This window comes from Schistocerca piceifrons, chromosome 6 (assembly GCF_021461385.2).
Source record: "Schistocerca piceifrons isolate TAMUIC-IGC-003096 chromosome 6, iqSchPice1.1, whole genome shotgun sequence".
NCBI lineage: Eukaryota > Metazoa > Arthropoda > Insecta > Orthoptera > Acrididae > Schistocerca > Schistocerca piceifrons.
In genome coordinates, this window is record NC_060143.1 from 282,427,621 (window position 1) to 282,450,959 (window position 23,339).

General features: G+C 43.4%; 1 long non-coding RNA gene and 1 pseudogene across 1 annotated transcript in view; both read right to left on the bottom strand.

Moving 5' to 3' along the window:
- Positions 1–23,339, bottom strand: part of LOC124803032 — a 1,832,333-nt gene that overhangs the window by 828,795 nt on the left and 980,199 nt on the right. The gene's annotated exons all lie outside the window — the stretch shown is intronic.
- LOC124803555 lies at positions 15,305–15,422 on the bottom strand (annotated as a pseudogene).

The following is a 23,339-nucleotide window of genomic DNA, read 5'->3' on the forward strand; positions in this document are numbered from 1 at the left end:
AGGAGAGGAATCCTTGGCGGGCGACGTCAACCCAGTCAGGAGACTGGTTACTCCAAAAAAAAAAAAGGTGAATGCGGACGTTGACAAATTGTTGGTGGTCGTATGACGGCTGCTCCGTAACGAAGGTAGCCGAAGTTCTCGGCATTTGAGGAGGAACCGTATCGAAGAATTTTAGAGCAAGTAAAGCACAGAACTGTATGGTAGATAAACACGGACCGCAGGAAACATAGAAAAAATGAGAATCGAAAGTGGAATAACATCTAACACGGTTTCACAACGTGTGCGGAAGTGTGTGTTGATTGATAAGAGTTACGCTCATTGAAGAGGACTGTGACGAAAAATAAGATGACCACATCGGCAAAAGTCACTGCAGCATTGAATGTCACACTCGCAAAGCCTGTCAAAAAAAAACACAAAAAAACACGAAGGGAGGTCCATGAACAGGGAATTTCAGGGCCAGCTGGAATACCAGTCAAAAGAAATACCCGTAACAAAAAAACGCGGTGCCGAATCCACAAAACGTGGGCTATGGAGCAATGGAAGAATGTCATTTGGCCGGATGAGTCTTACTTCAGATGGTTTCCGACTTCTGACAGAGTGTATGTCCCAAGAGTGCCTCATGGCGGGGGCCCGCATGTTGTAGTAATCCATGTGCCCCATGGTTCTCTGCAAGGACGCGTTACTGCTGAGGATTATGTGACTATTTTGGCTGATTAGGTCCATAGTATGGTTGAAAGTTTGTTAACCAACTGTGAGCATTTGAGTTGTGGTGCTACAGACGAATGTTGATAATTGGAGGACTGATAAGTTAAGGAATGAGGAGTTTCTACGCAGTATCGAAAGGAATATGAGGAAAACACTGATAAGGAGTAGGGACAGGATGATAGGACATCTGTTAAGATATGAAGAAATGACTTCCATGGTACTAGAGGGACGCTGCGCGGGGTAGCCGTGCGGTCGTGGGGGCCTTGCCACGGTTCGCGCGGCTTTTCCCTGTCGGAGGTTCGAGTCCTCCCTCGGGCATTGGTGTGTGTGTTGTCCTTAGCTTAAGTTAGTTTAAGTTAGGTTAAGTAGTGTGCAAGCTTAGAAGCCGATGACCTCCGCAGTTTGGTCCCATAGGAAGTCACCACAAATTTCCAAATTTCCAGTAGCGGGAGCTGTAGAGGGCAAAAACTGTAGAGGAAGACAGAGATTGGAATACATCCAGCAAATAATTGACGTATGTTGCAAGTGCTACTCTGAGATGACGAGGTTAGCACAGGAGACGAATTCGTGGCGAGCCGCATCAAACCAGTCAGAAGACATGAAAAAGAAAGTGATAATGCGTTCTACGCGACAGGGCCCCTGTTCCCATAGCTCGCATCGTCCAGGCGTGGTTTTGTGACCACGAGGCTGCGATGCCACATCTGCCCTGGCCACAAAGGTCAACAGGTCTCTGTATTATCGAGCCTTAGGATGTGTGTCCCTGTCCACTTCCATTAGTCGTTACCTGAGTTTGCCACAATGCACGAAGAATGGTATAGAATTCTCGTGAAAACCATACAAGACTCGTACTAATCCATTCCGCTACGACTGGAACACCTTTTGAATCCGAGCAGATTTCTACGCCGTATTAAGCATGGTAAAGTGTTGTGATGAATATGCCGACATGATATTTGTGACCGTAGCTTGTAACGGAAACGTTTCTGCTGCTTTTAGAGAATACGGTAGACAATTCCATACCCGCAGAGTAGCAGATCTAAGTGTTTAACGATATTTTTACTAAACAGCGTGATTGTAATGCAGTGCCTAGCAATCGTATCTCATCTGGACGCGAAAGTAAACAGAGTGTGGATGACGTAAAAGACTTACTGAGCTGTTAGATCGTAGTCCTTCAACAAGCACACGTTCACGTATCAGTCTTGAATATATAAGAATATAGCGGAAACTACGTATGCTCCGCTTCTATTCTTATCATTTACAGCGGATTCAGCACCTTTAAGTGGGAAATGAAGGTAGACAACTGAAAATTACCAAGTAATGTACATTCTGTATACTAATGAAGCCACCTTCACTCGTGACAGTCTCAATAACACTGGTATTTCACAAAGATAATCCGATATGCTATTGTGGAGGCTCATTTTCAAGAATGCTTCTCTGTAAACGTGTTGTGTGTTACGAAAATCATTTGAATGTTTCTGCTGTGTTACCGTTTCGTCTTGCACGGGGCAGCAGTCTATATGAAACGAGCTTCCTTCGGCTACAAGACTGCGTACGTTCTGCTAGCATTACGTGGCTCCATCACATTCTGGTCGTCAAGCGACACATCATGTAAATTTAACTTTCCAGTAAGGCGGTAAGGCAGAAATGATTTCTCGGCCAACAAAGTCACCGAACCTTTCCCTTTAGTTTTTTGTCGGTGTTGACGGTTGAAAACGAATTCTACAAAGAGAATCACAAGAGTGGAACTGATCGTTCGGATCACGAATGGTGCTCCCATCATAACGATAAGACGTTATTGGAATAACGACACGTGGCTTTCTCAATTGAATTCGAAAGTACACCGAAATCGAAGGTGGAATTTGTTGTTGTGGTCTTTAGTCCGAAGGCTGGTTTGATGCAGCTCTCCAAGCTACTCCGTCCTGTGCGAGCCTCATCATCTCCGAATAGCTACTGCAAGCTACACCGTTCTGAATCTGCTTATTGTATTCATCTCTTTGTCTCCCTCTACAATTTTTACCCCCCACACTTCCCTGCAATAGTAAATTGGTGACCTTTTGATGTCTCAGAACATGTGCTATCAACTGATCCCTTCTTTTGTCCAAATTGTGCCACAAATTCCTCGTCTCCTGATCGACCCATCTAATGTCCAACATTCTTCTTTAGCATCGCATTTCGAAATCTTGTATTCTCTTTTCCTCTAAACTGTTTAACGTCCATGTTTCACTTCCATACGTGGCTTCACTCTAAATGCCACCAGGAAAAGACTTCTTAACAATTAAATCTACATTCGATGATGACAAATTTCTTTTCTTCAGAAATGCTTTTCTGGCCATTGCCATTATACATTTTATATCCTCTCTACTTCAGCGCCCGTCAGTTATTTTGCTGTCCAAATAGTTAACTCATCTACTGCTTTAAGTGTCTCATTTCCTAATCTAATTCCCTCAGTATCACGTGATTTAATACAACTACATTCCATTATCCTTTTTCGCTCTTGTTGATGTTCATATCATATCCTCCTTTCAAGACTCTGTCCATTGCATTCAACTAATCTTCTAAGTCGTTTGCTGTCTCTGACTGAATTACAATGTCATTGGCAAACCTCAGAGTTTTCATTTCTTCTTCCAACCCTATTTTTTTCTTTGGATTCCTTTGCTACCTTTTCAGTGTGCATATTGAATAATTTCGGGGATAGGCTGCGACGTATCTCACTCTCTTCTCAACCACTTCCCTTTCATGCCCCTCGACTCCTATAATTGCCGTCTGGCTTCTGTACAAGTTGTAAACAGCCTTTCACTCGCTCCCTGTATTTTACCCCTTTCACCTCCAGAATTTCAGAGACCACTTCAGTCAACACTGTCAAAAGCTTTCTCTAAGTCTACAAATGCTATAAACCTAGGTTTGTCTTTTCTTAATCTATCTTCTAAGATAAGTCGTAGGATCAGTATTGCCTCGCGTGTTCTAGCTTTCTCTGGAATCCGAACTGATCTTCCCAGAGGTTGGCTTCTGACAGTTTTTCCATTCTCCTCGAAAGAATTCGTGTTAGTATTCTGCAAACATGACTCGATAAACTGATAGTTCGGTAATTTTTACACTTGTCAGCAACTGATTTCTTTGGAATTGGAATTACTACATTCTTCTTGAAGTGTGAGGATATATCGCCTGTGTCATGCATCTTCCACGCCAGATGGAAGCGTTTTGTCATGGTTGGCTGTCACAAAGCTATCAGCAATTCCGGCGGAATATCGTTTACCACTGGGGCCTTGTTGGGACTTAGATCTTTCAGAGCTCTGTCAAATTCTTCTAGCAGTAATACATCTCCCATCTCATCTTCATCTACATTCACTTTCCTCTCTATTATACTGCCCTTCTGTAGTCCGTCTATACACTCCTTCCACCTTTCAGCTTTACCGTCTTTCCTTAAGGCTACTTTTCCATATGAGTTGTTGATATTGATACAGCTGCTTCTCTTTACCCTAAAGGTCTCTTTAATTTTCCTGAAGGCGGTACTATCTTTTCCCTTGTGGAATATGCTTCTAAGTACTTACGTTTGTCCCCTAGCCATTCCTGTTTAGCCATTTTGCACATCCTTTCAATCTCATTTCTGGTAAACTTGCATCGTCTTTCGCCTGCTTCATTCGGTGCATTTTTAAATTTTCTCCTTTCATCAGCTAAATTCAATATGTGTTATGTTATCCAAAGCTTTCTACTAGCCCTTGTCTGCTTTACCTATTTGATCCTCTGCTGCCTTCACTTTTTTGTGGAATTTATGAAGAGAAATATTGCTTTTGCTTCATATCATCTCACATATTCGTTGGACCACACTGAAACAGCTGTATCTCTGTAACCAATAAACATTAGACACATTTTATGTGGACTATTTTATTGTGATTAGTCTGTAAGACCACTTCCTAACATATTTATTTAGGCCTACTATATATTCCTTATGAAACAAAGTGTATGCCTCATACATCACTACAAATAGCTTTCCGCACACATGAAGCTGATCGCACGGTTTTAAAACAGTATCTTTCAAACATATCGAACATACCTGTTCTCATGGAATGCCTCCTTGTTAATTATCCAGGCACTGCACCTCTTATATACTGAGCAGGAATTTCACTTCGAATTAAACATCGTAGATGTGGCTGTAAAGTTTGTTTTAACGTTTGTTAATAAACTACAATTGCCGCCTACGAGGCGTTTATCAATTTCACTGTTACCCTTTGTAGAACTATAAAGAACTTTAATATTGCAGCGCAGTTAATGAGAGAAGCATGTCTAAGTGACAGTGTGGAAGTAACGCGAACCGAGAGAGTCTGTGCAACAAGTAGCGAGAAACTGTCTGCTGTATAAACTCCGCTGTAAAAGGAAACAGCTGTCAGTGAAACTTGTGGAACACGGCAGAAACTAGGTAATAACGTAGACGAAGCAGAACAGATTGGTTGAAGCAAGTGGATGTTTCAGAGACGCGAAGAGCATTAATAAAGTACGGACATGGCTTCGGTCTGGCAAAGACCACTGTTACTGGCTTTAAACACAATGTGTGCGAATACAGTATGTATTTGTTTTCTCAATCTACAACACGAGATTCTGTCGGTCAGTTAATTGTACAAATATTTTGAAGTAGTTAACTTCAGTACAATCATCACATTGATCATAATTGCGGAATCTGACATCCTGAACGGCTGTATCTGTTGCGTAAATTAGATTCTATTCCGCTTCCTTGACGTATTTTTCAATATCTGTCTGTACGAGATTCCGAAAGACCTAAACTCGACATGAGAGTGAAAGGTACGGAGCCTGGCAAGAGTTAATGTGGCTATCAACGTACAAGCTATTCTAGTGGTTCCAAAGTTTTTTCGGTTCTCGGCGTCCTAATATATGAGATTTATTCCGCACTATCGCAAGCGAAATAGTTATCTACTCAACGCATTTTCAGTGCATATTGATGTGGTAGGTTAGTTTAAAAATACGATAATAAGAGAAACACCTATATTCACAACATTTTATCGGACACATTCATGATTAGTGTAATTAATGAGACCATGATTCAACTCAGATCTTCGATGTCAGACCAGATATGCGCTTTGGTGGCAAGAGCCATGGGATAGCGTTGTGCACATGCACAGATGCGGGTACTGCCGCGTATAAAAGGGAAGTGATTTGGCGGAGACTCAGGCGATTCTCGTGGAAAGCTGATTATGGCTGCGCGACGGGAATTAACAGACTTCGAACACGGAATGGTAGTTGCGATCAGACACATCCGACATTCCATTTCGGAAATTGTTGGAATTCAACATTCCGAGATTCGCAGTGTCAATAATTTGCCGAAAATACCAAATTTCGGGCATTACCTGTCAATGCGGAGGCCTTCACTTAACGTCCCAGAGTCGCGGCGTTTGCGTAGAGTCGTCCGTGATAACAGACAAGTAAGTCTGCTTGAAATAACCATGGAAATCAATCTGGGACTTGCGACCATCGCAAACTCTAGGACAATGCCACGAAAAGTATTTATAGGATACGGCAGTAGACGTCTGAAGCGAGTGCCTTTACTAACAGCACGACATCCACTGCAACACCTCTCCTGAAGTCGTGACCATATCGGTTGGAACTTACACGACCGGCAAACCGTAGCCTGGTCAGATGAGTTCCAGTTTCAGATGGGAATAGCCGGTGGTAGGGTTCGAGTATGGCGCAGATACCATGAAACCACTGACCCAAGTTGTCAACAAGGCGCTGTGTAAGCTGGTGGCGGTTCCTTGATTGTGTGGGCTGTGCTTACATGGGATGGACTGGGTCCTCCAGTCCACATGAACCGATTATTGACTATAAATGATTATTTTCAGCTAGCTGAAGACCATTTGTAGCCATTCATGGACAACGATGCGCCATGCCACCGGACCGCAGTTGTTTATAGTTGGTTAGAAGAACAATTCTGGACAGTTCCAGAGAATGGTTTGGCCACAAAAATCGCTCGACAGAAATCCCATCGAGCATTTATGGGACATAATCGAGAGGTTAGCTCGCGCATAAAATCCTGCACCGGCAACACTGCCGCAGATATGGATGGCTGTAGAGGCAGCATGGCACAATATTTCTGCAGGGGGACTCCCAGCAACTTGTTGAGTCCTCGCTACGTCGGGCTGCTGCACAGCGCCGAGCAAAAGGAGGTCCCACTCTGGATTAGCAGACATCCCATGACGTTGTCACCTCAGCGTAGTTGTTGTGACGTAACCAAGGTAAGTGGCGACCAGGGTAGATTTCGACTTAGCGCCCATCTTCCCCCGGGGGTGACATCTTTTCATTCCCATTTACTCATCGCTGCTTATCATTTATGTTTTTCTATATTGAAATCACTATGACCCTACAGTGAGGCAAAAGGTGGGCACTCAATTATATTTCTTCTAATTAAAATATGTAGCCACACGATGCTTGCTACAACAACGAGATTATTACTGCGGTTTCATTGGCCATGAAAATACAGTCATATGGGCTACCAGACGAAATTTGTAGCTAGTTTAAGGACTCGCTGCTGAGAAGGACACAGCCTGTTATTTGGACAGAGAAGTAACTTGGGGTGCTCCAGAGAAGTGTGTAGGAAACCAATGACTTGCCAGACATTACTAAAAGTACCCTCAGACTTCTCATAGATGATGGAATTATCAGTAAGGAAGCATTGTCTAAAAAGCAACACAATGATTTAGATCTTGATAAGGTTTCAAACCTCCCCCCATGAACCATGGACCTTGCCGTTAGTGGGGAGGCTTGCGTGCCTCAGCGATACAGATAGCCGTACCGTAGGTGAAACCACAACGGAGGGGTATCTGTTGAGAGGCCAGACAAACGTGTGGTTCCTGAAGAGGGGCAGCAGCCTTTTCAGTAGTTGCAAGGGCAACAGTCTGGATGATTGACTGATCTGGCCTTGTAACAATAACCAAAACGGCCTTGCTGTGCTGGTACTGCGAACGGCTGAAAGCAAGGGGAAACTACGGCCGTAATTTTTCGAGGGCATGCAACTTTACTGTATGATTACATGATGATGGCGTCCTGTTGGGTAAAATATTCCGGAGGTAAAATAGTCCCCCATTCGGATCTCCGGGTGGGGACTACTCAAGAGGATGTCGTTATCAGGAGAAAGAAAACTGGCGTTCTACGGATCGGAGCGTGGAATGTCAGATCACTTAATCGGGCAGGTAGGTTACAAAATTTAAAAAGGGAAATGGATAGGTTAAAGTTAGATATAGTGGGAATTAGTGAAGTTCGGTGGCAGGAGGAGCAAGACTTCTGGTCAGGTGACTACAGGGTTATAAACACAAAATCAAATAGGGGTAATGCAGGAGTAGGCTTAATAATGAATAGGAAAATAGGAATGCGACTAAGCTACCACAAACAGCATAGTGAACGCATTATTGTGGCCAAGATATATACGAAGCCCACACCTACTACAGTAGTACAAGTTTATTTGCCAACTAGCTCTGCAGATGACGAAGAAATTGAAGAAATGATGAAATAAAATAAATTATTCAGATAGTGAAGGATGACGAAAATTTAATAGTCATGGGTGACTGGAATTCGGTAGTAGGAAAAGGGAGAGAAGCAAACATAGTAGTTGAATATGGATTGGAGCTATGAAATGAAAGAGGAAGCCGCCTGGTAGAGTTTTGCACAGAGCACAACTTAATCATAGTTAACACTTGGTTTAAGAATCATGAAAGAAGGTTGTATACATGGAAGAACCCTGGAGATAATAAAAGATATAAGATAGATTATATAATGGGAAGACAGAGATTTAGGAACCAGATTTTAAATTGTAAGACATTTCCAGGGGCAGATATGGACTCTGACCACAATCTATTGGTTATGACCTGTAGATTAAAAATGAAGAAACTGCAAAAAGGTGGGAATTTAAGGAGATGGGACCTGGATAAACTGAAAGAACCTGAGGTTGTACAGAGTTTCAGGGAGAGCATAAGGGAACATTTGACAGGAATGGGGGAAAGAAATACAGTAGAAGAAGAATGGGTAGCTTTGAGGGATGAAGTAGTGAAGGCAGCAGATGATCAAGTAGGTAAAAAGACGAGGCCTAGTAGAAATCCTTGGGTAACAAAAGAAATATTGAATTTAATTGATGAAAGGAGAAAATATAAAAATGCAGTAAATGAAGCAGGCAAAAAGGGATACAAACGCCTCAAAAATGAGATCGACAGGAAGTGCAAAATGGCTAAGCAGGGATGGCTAGAGGACAAATGTAAGGATTAGAGGCTTATCTCACTAGGGGGAAGACAGATACTGCCTACACGAAAATTAAAGAGACCTTTGAAGATAAGAGAACCACTTGTATGAACATCAAGAGCTCAGATGGAAACCCAGTTCTAAGCAAAGAAGGGAAAGCAGAAAGGTGGAAGGGGTATATAGAGGGTCTATACAAGGGCGATGTACTTGAGGACAATATTATGGAAATGGAAGAGGATGTAGATGAAGATGAAATGGGAGATACGATACTGCGTGAAGAGTTTGACAGAGCACTGAAAGACCTGAGTCGAAGCAAGGCCCCGGGAGTAGACAATATTTCATTAGAACTACTGACAGCCTTGGCGGAGCCAGGCCTAACAAAACTCTACCATCTGGTGAGCAAGATGTATGAGACAGGTGAAATACCCTCAGACTTCAAGAAGAATATAATAACTCCAATCCCAAAGAAAGCATGTGTTGACAGGTATGAAAATTACCGAACTATCAGTTTAATAAGTCACAGCTGCAAAATACTAACACGAATTCTTTACAGACGAATGGGAAAGCTAGTAGAAGCCGAACTCGGGGAAGATCAGTTTCGATTCCGTAGAAATACTGGAACACGTGAGGCAATACTGACCTTACGACTTATCTTAGAAGAAAGATTAAGGAAAGGCAAATCTACGTTTCTAGCATTTGTAGACTTAGAGAAAGCTTTTGACAATGTTGACTAGAATACTCTCTTTCAAATTCTATAGGTAGCAGGGGTAAAATAGAGGGAGTGAAAGGCTATTTACAAATTGTACAGAAACCAGATGGCAGTTATAAGAGTCGAGGGACATGAAAGGGAAGCAGTTGTTGGGAAGGGAGTAAGACAGGGTTGTAGCCTCTCCCCAATGTTATTCAATCTGTATATTGAACAAGCAATAAAGGAAACAAAAGAAAAATTCGGAGTAGGCATTAAAGTCCATGGAGAAGAAATAAAAACTTTGAGGTTCGCCGATGACATTGTAATTCTGTCAGAGACAGCAAAGGACTTGGAAGAGCTGTTGAATGAAATGGATAGCGTCTTGAAAGGAGGATATAAGATGGACATCAACAAAATCAAAACGAGGATAATGGAATGAGGTCGAATTAAGTGGGGTGATGCTGAGGGAATTAGATTAGGAAATGAGACACTTAGAGTAGTAAAGGAGTTTTGCTATTTGGGGAGCAAAATAACTGATGATGGTCGAAGTAGAGAGGATATAAAATGTAGACTGGCAATGGCAAGTAAAGCGTTTCTGAAGAAGAGAAATTTGTTAACATTGAGTATAGATTCAAGTGTCAGGAAGTCGTTTCTGAAAGTAATTGTATGGAGTGTAGCCATGTATGGAAGTGAAACGTGGACGATAAATAGTTTGGACAAGAAGAGAATAGAAACTTTCGAAATGTGGTGCTACAGAAGAATGCTGAAGATTAGATGGGTGGATCACATAACTAATGCGGAAGTATTGAATAGGATTGGGGAGAAGAGAAGTTTGTAGCACAACTTGACCAGAAGAAGGGATCGGTTGGTAGGACATGTTCTGAGGCATCAAGGGATCACCAATTTAGTGTTGGAGGGCAGCGTGGTGGGTACAAATCGTAGAGGCAGACCAGGAGATGAATACACTAAGCAGATTCAGAAGGATGTAGGTTGCAGTAGGTACTGGGAGATGAAGAAGCTTGCACAGGATAGAGTAGCATGGAGAGGTGCATCAAACCAGTCTCAGGACTGAAGACCACAACAACAACAACAACAACAAGGTTTCAAAGTTGTGTAAACTTTGGCAAGTTGCCTTAAATCTAGAGAAAGGAAAAATTTTGCACATCACAAAAGAAAAAAAAACTTAAAATCGTATTAGAAATGTATCAGTGAGTCACAACTGATACCAGGGAACCCATATAAAACCTGTTTGTGACAATTTATTGGGATATGAGATGAAATGATTTCATATTCTCACACATGGGTAAAGCACGTGGAAAACTTGGATTTACTTCTACGACACCAGGAAGGTACAAATTATCCACATACGTGATCTAGAATATTGCTCATGAGAGTAGAACGTAAATCAGATGAGAATATCACGGGATACAGAACGTTTACAATGCAAGGCATCACGTATGGTGTGTTAGACCAATGGGACAGTGTCTCAGAGGTTCTGAATAATAGCAGTTCTCAGACTTTGAAGATAAAGGCCAAGTATTCCACGGAAGTCACAAAGTTTGAAGAGGTAGTTGTGATTGAGTTATGTCAGAGCTAAGTGAATTCGAACGTGGGCAAAATATTAATTGGTGGTATGGTAACAAAAGAGCCGAAGTGTTTGGTCATTCAAGAGGCAGCACGTCGGAATTTAATACTGTCTACAGGGATAATGGGAAAACATCATCCGCTAAGTCACAAAGCAAACGAAAGTGTGTGGTGGGTGACGTGACAGACGGTCATTGAAGTGGATTGTGGCGAAAAATAGGGAAACAACAGCTTCAATAATTACTGCAGAACTGAATGTCGAACTCGAGAATCCTGACTGCACCAAAACAACACAAAACTAGCTCCAGAATCAGGGAATTGCATGGCGAGCTGGAATTTCAAAATCATTCGTCAGTGATGCGGTTGGAAACGTGGTGCCGTAGCCATAAAACCTGCATAGTGCAGCAACTGAAGAAAGTTATTTAGTCGGGTGAGGCTTGTTTCATATAAGTTCCAATTTCCAACCGAGTTTACGTCCAAAGAGTGAAACATTAAGGAGATTCTGTGAAGATTTAGGCGGCCATATTGTGGTAGTCCATGGGCCTCATGGTTACTCTGCAAGGACGTGTTATTGCAAGGATTGTATCACCATCTTGGCTGACCAGGTCCATCCGATGGTAAAATGTTTGTTTCTCAATGCTGTGTTCCAAGACGAAATGAGTTCTGTCCACACACCTCATGTCGTCAAAGACTAGTTTTCTGAGTGGGAGGATGAATTGTAGAATTTCCCCTGGCCACCATAATCACCAGTTCTGAATATTGTTGAGTCTTTGTGGTCTAAGAGAGGGTGCGTGACCGTTATCCACCTCCATAGTCGTTACCTGAGCTCGCGACCATTTTGTAGGAGGAGTGATAGCTGCTGGATTCCCTTGCAAACAAAACAGGACCTGTATTTATCTATTCCGATAAAACCGGAAACTGTTTTGAATGCCAGTGGGTAGCCTATACCGTATTATTCGTGGTAATGCATTTATTTTGATGTTTTCATGATCTTTCCATCTCCTGTGTAACGTAGGTATGGATGACGAGTATTATCTGCTCTCGACGGTCATCAACAACCTACGAAAACTACTGTGTGCGGTGAAGAATGGTTCAAATGGCTCTGAGCACTATTGGACTTAACATCTGAGGTCATCAGTGCGCTAGAACTTAGAACTACTTAAACCTAACTAACCTAAGTATATCACACACATCCATGCCCGAGGCAGGCTTCGAACCTGCGACCGTAGCGGTCGTACGGTTTGCAGACTGAAGCGCCTAGAACTGCTCGGCAACACCGGCCGGCGTTCGCTGGACATCTTGATCCAACAACCGTCGATGTACATTGCCATGAATATCATGGTGTCCATCTTTGCCAGTACCAGCAAAACGAAAGTGTTTCGCCGGCACCAATATTGACTACGTCGTCATGGCAACCACAACACAATATTTTTGAGACCTGTAGTCAGCACGCTACACCAACGTCTACCATCAATCTGTATCTCCATGGAAACCGTGGCGCCCATTCTCATCAGAGTCAATCAAGTAAAGATCTCTTGCTTACCCCATTATTATGTGCAGTAGCGATGACGACCGCTAGACCCCATTTTATTTATCTGTGGCTCAGCTTAGATTATGAATACTGTATAAGCCTTCCAGGAGGTGTTTTCATATTCCTCAATGTTATAGCACTAGTTCCCCACTGTCACAAATTTCTAATTTGTTTTCAAATTCTGAAAGTGTATAACATTTCTGGATGTTTTTACTCTTTATTTCCAACGGATATATCTTACTGAATTAAATTACATTCCACATAACGGGAATGGCTTAGCCTTTTAACTGCCAGACCTCTGCTGTTCACTTCTAAGTCGTCTGCTCTACATTTCACGAATACCCTTCCGTATTACCTCATTGTTCACGTCGCTGTTGCCTCAAGTGTGAGGCGCATACAATTTAGTATTTCACTTTTTGTTTTATTATGCAGTTATTCCTCTGTTATATTATCCTTTTCAAACTTTCGCCTCTAGTCAGTCCTGTAGCATTAGTGTAATATATTTTCGAATTCAGTTTTTAAGTGATGGCATTAACTTTCTGTGTGCTGCAGTCTTTTTCTGTAATTACAGTAATTACTCCGGAATATAAAGATTTTCACAAAGGTTCCAAGGAATAACATGGTTACGTATCTTTTAACAACAGTTCCATCGAAATTTATAAGCGTTGGAGTCGAGAAAATCTTGACAAAACTGCATTTCGTCTCCTGTTACGTTATTATTCCACTAGTCAATAATAATTACTAAGTGAAATCAAAATGCGCGGAAGTATTATCAAAAATCAGTTTTAAGTTTGAAATTCAAGCTGTTGCAAGCTAACACAAATTTCTATTTTCAAGATAGTTCAAACTGTTAGGATATTTACGAAATTCAGCTAATTTGTGAATAGAACTCGTTCCATGTAAAAATACCTCCTGATCCAAGGCACAAGACGGTGCACGACCGACGAAGTGTGATTTTAGTGTGCACACATTACACAGAGTTTCCCAGGAGGAGTGGACATATTCAAGGATATGACACGAACGATCATTCCGAGCAAAAAAGTCTAGTAATCATGGGCTCTAAAGTGCACGTCGGTGCCTTAAGAGTTATCAGCACTTCTTCATGTTCGATACTGTGTAACAGATCTCTTCTACTTCAGGCTCTTTGTTTTCCACATTTCCGCTACTGTGAATCACGTCTCTTTTACTGAGCAAGCGTTCATAGCTCTTAAGATACGCAGTTTAGAGCCCATTTTTACCAGACAGTTTTATCTTGTTTTGCTCCGCACTAACCCTCCCAAAATATATAAATCAAAGAGTTTGCAGTAGAAGGGATTTGTTCCACAGGATAGAGGACGAGGAAGTGCTTATCTCTCTTCATGTATGGATTTCAGAGCCCAGTACACTTTTTTGCTACCAATGATAGTTTCTGTTCTATACCGGAATATTGACCATTCCTCCTGGAATGCCCTGTATAACTATTTTTTTTAAAGTATAGAATTTTCCTTGCAATAAAAAACCCGTAACATTCCAAACAGCTTTATTATGCAGGGTGAATATAACACCACCACTGGTCAGAATGCCATCAAATTGCAACGGAATATTATCAGAGAAGGGGGAAAACGTATGGCAGAAGAAAAAAAACTGTGTCAAAATTGATCAATAGATGGCGCTGTGTGTGTCAGAATACGTAAATGAAAACACCTGTCATGCGCACGACCCATTGAACTTGGTATAAACACGCCGGATACACGGCTTTTCCTACTTCCCAGTCTGCGACGTTCGCCTTGACGGTTTCAGTGCAGGATCGCGCTCTGCTTGTAAAGCTGTGTTTCAAAAATTATGACAGTGCACGCGTCGCTCTGCAGAAGTTCCGGACACTGAAGGGTTTGGAAAAAAGCGTTGGCCCGGTGACTGCCGTAGGTCTGGAGAAAATGATTCGGAAATTCGAAAAGACGGGTGCTTTTGTTGTGCAACCTGGTAGAGGGAGGAAACGAATTGATTCGACGTCAGTGGAAGCAGTGGCCACAACAAATCGGGAGGAGACGAGTGGTGGTGTGCAAACGTATAGTGCACGGAGAACTGCCGAACACTGGACATATGCGTCAGCACGGTGCGTAAAATCCTACAAAAATCCTTCTTTGTTATTCATTCAAAATTACCCACGTGCACGAGCTGCTTCCTGTCGACCTCCCAGCAGGAGAGATGCTTGCTGTAGAATTTCTTGGTCGCACTTCCATCTGACAGGATATGTCAGTACCCAGAATTGTCGAACATGGGCAACGGAAAATCCACACGCAAATGAGCCAGTACCACTTCATCCTGAAAAGGTCAGTGTGTGGTGCGGGTTTACGGCATCATATATCATTAAAAAAAAAAAAAAAGCACTCCGTCTTCAGACCACAAGTGGCCCATCGGGACCATCCGACCGCCGTGTCATCCTCAAATGAGGATGCGGATAGGAGGGGCGTATGTCAGTACACCGCTCTCCCAGTCGTTCTGATGATTTTCTTTGACCGGAGCCGCTCCTATTCGGTAGAGTAGCTCCTCAATTAGCATCACGAGGCTGAGTGCACCCCGAAAAATGGCAACAGCACATGGCGGACCGGATGGTCACCCATCCAAGTGCCGGCCACGCCCGACAGAGCTTAACTTCGGTGATCTGACGGGAACCGGTGTATCCACTGCGGCAAGGCCGTTGCCTTCATCATTTATCTTTCGAAGAGACAAGTGTTTCCAGTCCTGTTACCTGTAACGTCACTGGTAAGCGCTAAGAGTGTCTTTGGCGCAACCTCGTCATTCCAGCTCTCCAACAGCGTGGATGTGTGGATGGGACTATTTATATGCAAGATGGCGCACCTCCGCACATTGAAAATCCAGTTAAGCAACTGCTGAAGCGCCATTTCGGAAACGCTAGAATTATCATCCGCCATTTCCCTACAGTCTGCCCATCCCGATCACCTGATCTTAATCCGTGTGACTTCTGGCTGTGGGGCTATCTGAGAGATGTTGTGTGGAGTGTTCCGATTGAAAACTTAGCTGCATTGAAGGTACGTACTGTGCAACACGTTCTGAACGTGAGTCCGGAAACACTTCGATCAGTTGTGGAACATGATGTTTCGCGATTTCAACTTGGTGCAGAAGTGGTGGACAGCATATTGAATATGTTTTGCGCCAGTAACACAAATTAATAATTCGATTTGATTTTGACTGCTGCTTTTTATGCGGTTTTCGGCCTCAGGACAGTTAAAAACCGATTTTTACCGTCCAATGTGATATGATCTTGGCGTGGTTGATGGGCTTACGTAACTAACAGTACCACACCTCTACACCCATGCGCACTGAGTAGTACTGTTTCTTTAACGTCGAGCGTACACCTTAGGCATTGTTGTATGGTTTATTTGTCATTTGTAGTCGACCACTACTAATTTATGATGTTTACAGTGCCACCTATTGGTACATTTTTTAACTATTTATTTATCCTCTTCCATACGTTTTCCCCCTTCTCCGATAATATTCCGTTGGAATTTGACGTCATTGTGACCAGTGGTGTTATTTCTACACTGGGTTGAAAGTTTAACTTTAATTAAAATCAGTCTGTAGAATACATCACTTAAATGTGCAGAACTTCAAATATTTAAGAATGTTGCACAAAGCACAAACTCATGTCCAGCAACAACAATATGGAAAAATGTAGAAAATGGTGAAATCTGCTTATGGCGGTCTGTAGTCTGTATTCCCTCAAACGTATTTACAGTATCCTGTAGGCCTAACACTTTTCCCAACTTTTAGCAAGCACTCACACCAGTAAAACAACTCGATTGAGGCAGTTCAAAGCAATCCAGACACAAGAATATCTGAGCTGCTTCTCGACACATGTTTACTCTAAATTCGGAAATTATACTGTCGTGGGATCAATTATATTCTTTTCGCGTCATAGAAGTTTGGTTGAAAACAATACGTGACAGAGCTGTCAGCGCCGGCCGGTGTGGCCGTGCGGTTAAAGGCGCTTCAGTCTGGAACCGCGTGACCGCTGCGGTCGCAGGTTCGAATCCTGCCTTGGGCATGGATGTGTGTGATGTCCTTAGGTTAGTTAGGTTTAATTAGTTCTAAGTTCTTGGCTACTGATGACCTTAGAAGTTAAGTCGCATAGTGCTCAGAGCCATTTGAACCAAGAGCCGTCAGCACCAATACGCAGTGCGGTCCTGACTTGTAATTCTGAACGTAAAATGAAGGGCAGAAGCCGTTGAACACAACAGTCAAAAAAATGTATTGATTGGCGACTCCATGTTGTCTTGTGCACTACGACCAGATAACAGGTATACTTGAAAAAAGAGACAGCATTGGTCGTATATATTTTACTATTGCAAACTCGATTTTCTGTCACTGAGTGACCATCTTCAGTGCTATATTGTATAACTTAAATTGGGATGCACTGTTGTCACTAAGCTTACGGCAATCACATAGACTCTATGTGATTGCCGTAAGCTTAGTGACAACAGTGCATCCCAATTTATCACATAGAGTCTATGTGATTGCCGTAAGCTTAGTGACAACAGTGCATCCCAATTTAAGTTATACAATATAGCACTGAAGATGGTCACTCAGTGACAGAAAATCGATTTTGCAAAAGTAAAAAATATACGACCAATGCTGTCTCTTTTTTCAAGTATAGTAAAAAAAAAATGGTTCAAATGGCTCTGAGCACTATTTGACTTAACATCTGAGGTCATCATTCCCCTAGAACTTAGAACTACTTAAACCTAACTAACCTAAGGACATCACACACGTCCATGCCCGAAGCAGGATTCGAACCTGCGGCGTAGCGGTGGTTCAGTTCCAGACTGAAGCGCCTAGTACCGCACGGCCACACCGGCCGTCGATTAATCACACCTGAAGTATTTTAATACATTGCCGAAACTGATAATGTGAACATTGTACGTAATTATAAGATGACGCTGATGTAATAAAGTTCGCCGCTCGTGGTCTTGCGATAGCGTTCTCGCTTCCCGCGCACAGGGTCCCGGGTTCGATTCCCGGCGGGGTCAGGCATTTTCCCTGCCTTGAGATGACCGGGTGTTGTTATGTTGTCTTCATCATCGTCATTAATCCCCATTACGGTCGGAGGAAGGCAAATGCAAACTACCTCCGCTATGACCTTGCCTAGTCAGTGGTGCGGATCTAACGCATCGTTCCCTACGCTCCTCGGAGTATGGGACCTCATGATGTAATAAATAAGTGTAACAGAGGGAGTTTTCGTTCGCACCTGCGTAAGTGAAATGGCAAAGGAACATTATGTTATTTATTTAAATTGACAAATCTTAAATATGAGTTTCTTGTATAGGCACTGCTTGAGTTAATGACGATACAATTACCTTTGTGTTAGGAAGCAGGCGGCTGTGTGTCATACTGATTTATTGGAATAGTTAATAGGAATCTTAGTTCAACAATTTAAGATACACCCAACGCCGAAGTATTGGTTAATTTTAGAGAGAGCAAGAAGGTGAAGTAAGGATTTCATTTTTTGTGGAGGACTGAGGTTCCAGCAGAGTATCTTTACCTGGTTTGAATACTAGGACTAGAGAGTAGGCTGCAGCTACAACGACGGTGAATTACTAATAATACCTCGGAGCGATACGTGAAATTAATAATCAATATAACACGGCTTAGAGCTTGACATCCTCGGCTCGCCGGCCGCGGTGGTCTAGCGGTTCTAGGCGCTCAGTCCGGAACCGCGGGACTGCTACGGTCGCAGGTTCGAATCCTGCCTCGGGCATGGATGTGTGTGATGTCATTAGGTTGGTTAGGTTTAAGTAGTTCTAAGTTCTAGGGGACTAATGACCAGAGATGTTAAGTCCCCTCAGAGCCATTTGAACCATTTGAATTCCTCGGCTCGCCAGCAATAGCTAATCATGTTTGCATCGGAAAACTGACCAAGACGGGCGCCCAATGCAAACGGCTATTGTTCTAATGGTCCATCTTCTTTGCCCTGTAGAGGATGACTCGTCTGCACAAGATCTGATGCGGACGATGCGTAGTTGCAGAATGAGAGAGAGAGAGAGACAAGAGGTGTGCTCGCAGTTCTGTTATCTCGCTTTCGGAAAAACAGGCGACTGTCAGGGTCTGCATGTCACCAACACTCCAGGGAAGCGCCTATAGCCACTCGGTGGAGCCATTGAAATGCATCTGGTCCGCACTCACTTTGCGTGGTGGAGGGATCTATAAACGAAGTGACCACCTGCAAACTATTCAACGGGTGCTCCTCTTTAGCTACCATCTTGTGGATTTTAATTAAATAATTGTCGACTAATGACCTCAAACCGTAACTTCGTATACAGTGACTTCTGTATCTGGGGATTTTGTAACTGATAGCGCTCCAACGTAACTAAACATGTAAAATTTGACCATACATTTTTAAAGAATACAAACTAATTAGCGTAGGAAAAAGTAAATTAAATGTCTGCCTTCCTGTAATTGCCACTGACTGGATCACACGATTACTTAAGGGAAGCCCTCGATATTTAAGGTGCTACGGGTTATGCCTAAATGCTTGGGAAAAAATAAAGTAGGAAAGTTCTGTACTCTTTCAAATCAGTACAACAATAATAAAATGAAGAGAGTTAATGTATCCTTCGTGGGAATTTGTCATCGTTTGTAGTGCCATCTTATTAAAGTGACAAATCAGCTAATAATATGTTACAGAATTCTGGCAATCCTGTGACTCACTGGGTATCATCTTCGGTTGTCTCCTGTGAAGAGTTCACGCAAACAACTTGCAGTGTGTAGCAAACGGTATAGCCTACACAAACAAAAATAGTCACAATGAATAAAAGTGTAATACTTCCATTCGAAACACGTATGTAATTACGATGGCAAGTCAAAAATTATCTACACTTTTGCCATCACATTTGTTACATTGTGCACGTTGTCTTCTGTCCTCGCACATGTCATTGTTATACTGGTGTGGTAATGCTGTGACAGTTTGATTTTGTTTCCGCCATTGCTCTTCCTTCTATTGCAGTTATGGCAACTCCATTAAAAGTGTGCACCGAAGAGGAACAACGGGTGGTGATCCGATTCCTCTGGTCGGAGGGTATCAAAAGGACAGACATTCATCGCAGACTATCATCGAAATATGGGAGAAGTGCACTATCTTGTAAAACTGTGATTTCGTGGATGGAGTGGTCGAACAAGTGTAACGCATGGAGAGGGACTGGGACGGCCATCAAGTTCCATTACAGATGACAACATTCAGCAAGATCGAGAGATGGTTCTGGCGAATAGGCGAATCACTATTGATGAGGTAGCATCTGCTCTGAACATCAGCCATGGCTGCGCCCATCACATCATCCACGACAAGCTCGGTTTCCATAAGGTCTGTGCAGGGTGGGTACCAAGAAAGCTTACCGACGGCCATAAGCTCACCCGTGATGAAGGTGATGCATTTTTGAGCAGGACTGTCACCGGAGATGAAATATGGCTGCATCACTACGAACCTGAGTCAAAGCGCCAGAGTATGCAGTGAAAACACACTGGATCGCCACGAGGAAAAAATTCAAGACCGGACTATCCTCAGGAAAGGTTATGTTAACCACGTTTTGGGACTGGCAGGTGCCCATACTGGCAGAGTTCGTGGAAAAGGGAACGATTATCAACCGTGCGGAGTGAATTGTTGGAAAAGAAGCTGAAGCCAGCAATTCCCACCAAACGCCGAGGTTTTCAGTCGAAGAAGGTGTTGTTTTGGGATGACAACGCACTGCCACGCACGGCCTGTCACACTACCGAAACCATCAACAAGATGAAATTGGAGGTATTGGAACACCCTGCCTACAGCGCAGACCTTGCTCCATGTGACTTTCTCTTTCCTTGGGCCACTCAAAGATACTTTCTGTGGTCGCCGATTTGCCTCAGACACGAACGTGCGAAATTCAGTGCAAAAGTGGCTTCACGACCAAATCTTTTATTTGGAAGAAATACGTAAGCTCATTGACTGTTAGGCCAAGTGCATTGAGAAGGAGGGAGGTTACGTAGAAAAATGAAGTGCATTGTATACCCCTAGCTTCACGTTAATAAACGGTAGAATGAAAAGTCTACATAATTTTTGACTTTCCATCGTATTTCTAAGATCCACCAAAATAGGTGCTTATAATAACAGATCTTTACTTACGACAAACTGTTTCGCTATTATAAAGTAAATCCAGAATGATGTGACATCCACATTACGTCGTTAGTGAACTGTCTTACAACTGTCCCTATTTTAATAAGATGGTAAATGACGTAATATACTGAAAATATAAAACAGTTTACTACGTAATATAGACTTCACATAGTCTACATATACTTGACAATGGCGACAAATGCCGAAACAGCCTGTCGTAAAATAAAGACTTGATATTATAAGCTGTTGTTTGGTGCCTCTGTTCTAATAATCGTGTAGTTATCAGACGTACATTATGCTGCTGGCCCAAAAGACGAAAAACAAGAAAGACGCGTAAAATTTGAGACGAGGAAAAAAATGAAAACGAAAGTAACTGTAACAGAATTTTAACCTACTCTGTGGACATCTATTGAAGTTCCTCGAAATTAATACTTGTCAGTTTTCCATGCTGTAACTCCTTAGTGTCATACGCTATCTAATGAAAATGAATTATAGCGCATTCTTAAGACCTTTCCTTAGCCGAGAACAGCAACGCAGGCTACTAAGGCCTCGAAAGAAAAAAAAAAAAAATCGGAGTTCCCAGGGGAGTGAGGAGTGGAGGAGCCAGCGGGCCACGGGCATCTGTCCCCAGCTCCGCAGTACGGCACCGGGCCATTAGGTCCTCCCGGCACGGGCATTATTCTGGCCCCCTCCGAGACTGAAGTGCGGCTATCAGTCGGATTACTGCGCACTTACTGCCGAATTCCCCGCGTAAAGGCAAGGAAGGCTGCTTCCCCGAGGCGGGGAGGCGAAGACCGCACCTCCCAGTGAGCAAACCAATCAATGATGACCGCCAAGTACACACATCAAACAAAATTTTGCATAACCCCGGTTCCCAGAACTCCTGAAGACAGACGTTGGCTGTGGACATTGTATCACAGACACAATCCCTTTCACTGTTCAGAGATGTCACTAAACCCGCCCAAAGATGTAAACAACCATACATGAGCAGCACCTATTAGACGGAAGGGGTTCCGACAGCCGATCAGTTCCAGTCATTCCACCAGGAAGGAGGTACACGGCTCGTGTTGTCTCAAGTTCAATCATGCCTAAACGGTCAATACCGTGGTTCAAACGCGTCCGCATTGTTACTTTGTGCCAGGAAGGGATCTCAACAAGGGAAGTGTCCAGGCGTGTCGGAGTGAACCAAAGCGATGTTATTCGGAAATGAAGGAGATACAGAGAGATAAGAACTGTTGATGACATGCCTCGCTCAGGCCGCCCAAGGACTACTACTGCAGTGGATGACCGCTACCTACGGATTGTGGCTCGGAGGAACCCTGACAGCAACGCCACCATGTTGAATAATGCTTTTCGTGCAGCCAAAGGGCGATGTGTGGCGACTGAAACTGTGCGCAACAGGCTGCATGATTGGCAACTTCGCTCCCGACGTCCATGGCGAGGTCCATCTTTGCAACCACGGCACCATGCAGCGTGACATCACGTTCTCCTCATCGATGAGGGTCGCATATGCCTTCAACCAGACAATCGTTGGAGACGTGATTGGAGGCAACACGGTCAGGCTGAAAGCCTTAGACACACTGTCCAGCTGATGCAGCAATGTAGAGGTTCCCTGCTGTTCTGGGGTGGCATTATGTGGGGCCGATGTACGCCGCTGGTTGCCGTGGAAGGCGCCTTAACGGCTGTACGATACGTGAATGCCACCCTCCGACCGATAGCGCAACCATATAGGAGCATATTGGCGAGGCATTCATGGACAACAATTCGCGCCCTCATCGTGCACATCTTGTGAATGACTTCCTTCAAGATAACTACATCGCTCGACTAGAATGGCCAGCATGTTCTCCAGACATCAACCCTATCGAACAAGCCTGGTACAGATTGAAAAGGGGCGTTGACGTGACCCACCAACCACTCTGAGGCATCTACGCTGAATAATCGCCATTCAGGAGTGGGAAATGTACCCGTGGTCGGGGTAGCGTCTTTGGTTCATAATCAAAAAACGTCTGCGGTCCCGGGTTCGATCCCCGCCACTGTCTAAATTTTGATAAATAATCAGCATTGGCGGCCGAAGACTTCCGTCATAGGAAGTCAGCCTCATTCTGCCAACGGCCTTGTCAAAGAGGGCGGAGGAGCAGATAGAGGTTCAGGGCACTATCTTGTCCTAGGGGTGGGAAATTGCCCCTAAAGGGGGAAGAATCAGCAATGATCAACGACATGAGGATGCAGAAGGCAATGGAAACCACTGAATTAAAGACACGTAACGTGTATCCACAGGAAATGTGGCCTGTAATTGAAGAAGTGTCATGATGATCTCTCCATTAGCAAAAGATTCCGGAATAGTCCCCCATTCGGATCTCCGGTAGGGGACTGCCAAGGGGGAGGTTACCAAGAGAAAAAGATTGAATAAACAACGAAAGGATAACGTTCTACGAGTCGGGGCGTGGAATGTCAGAAGCTTG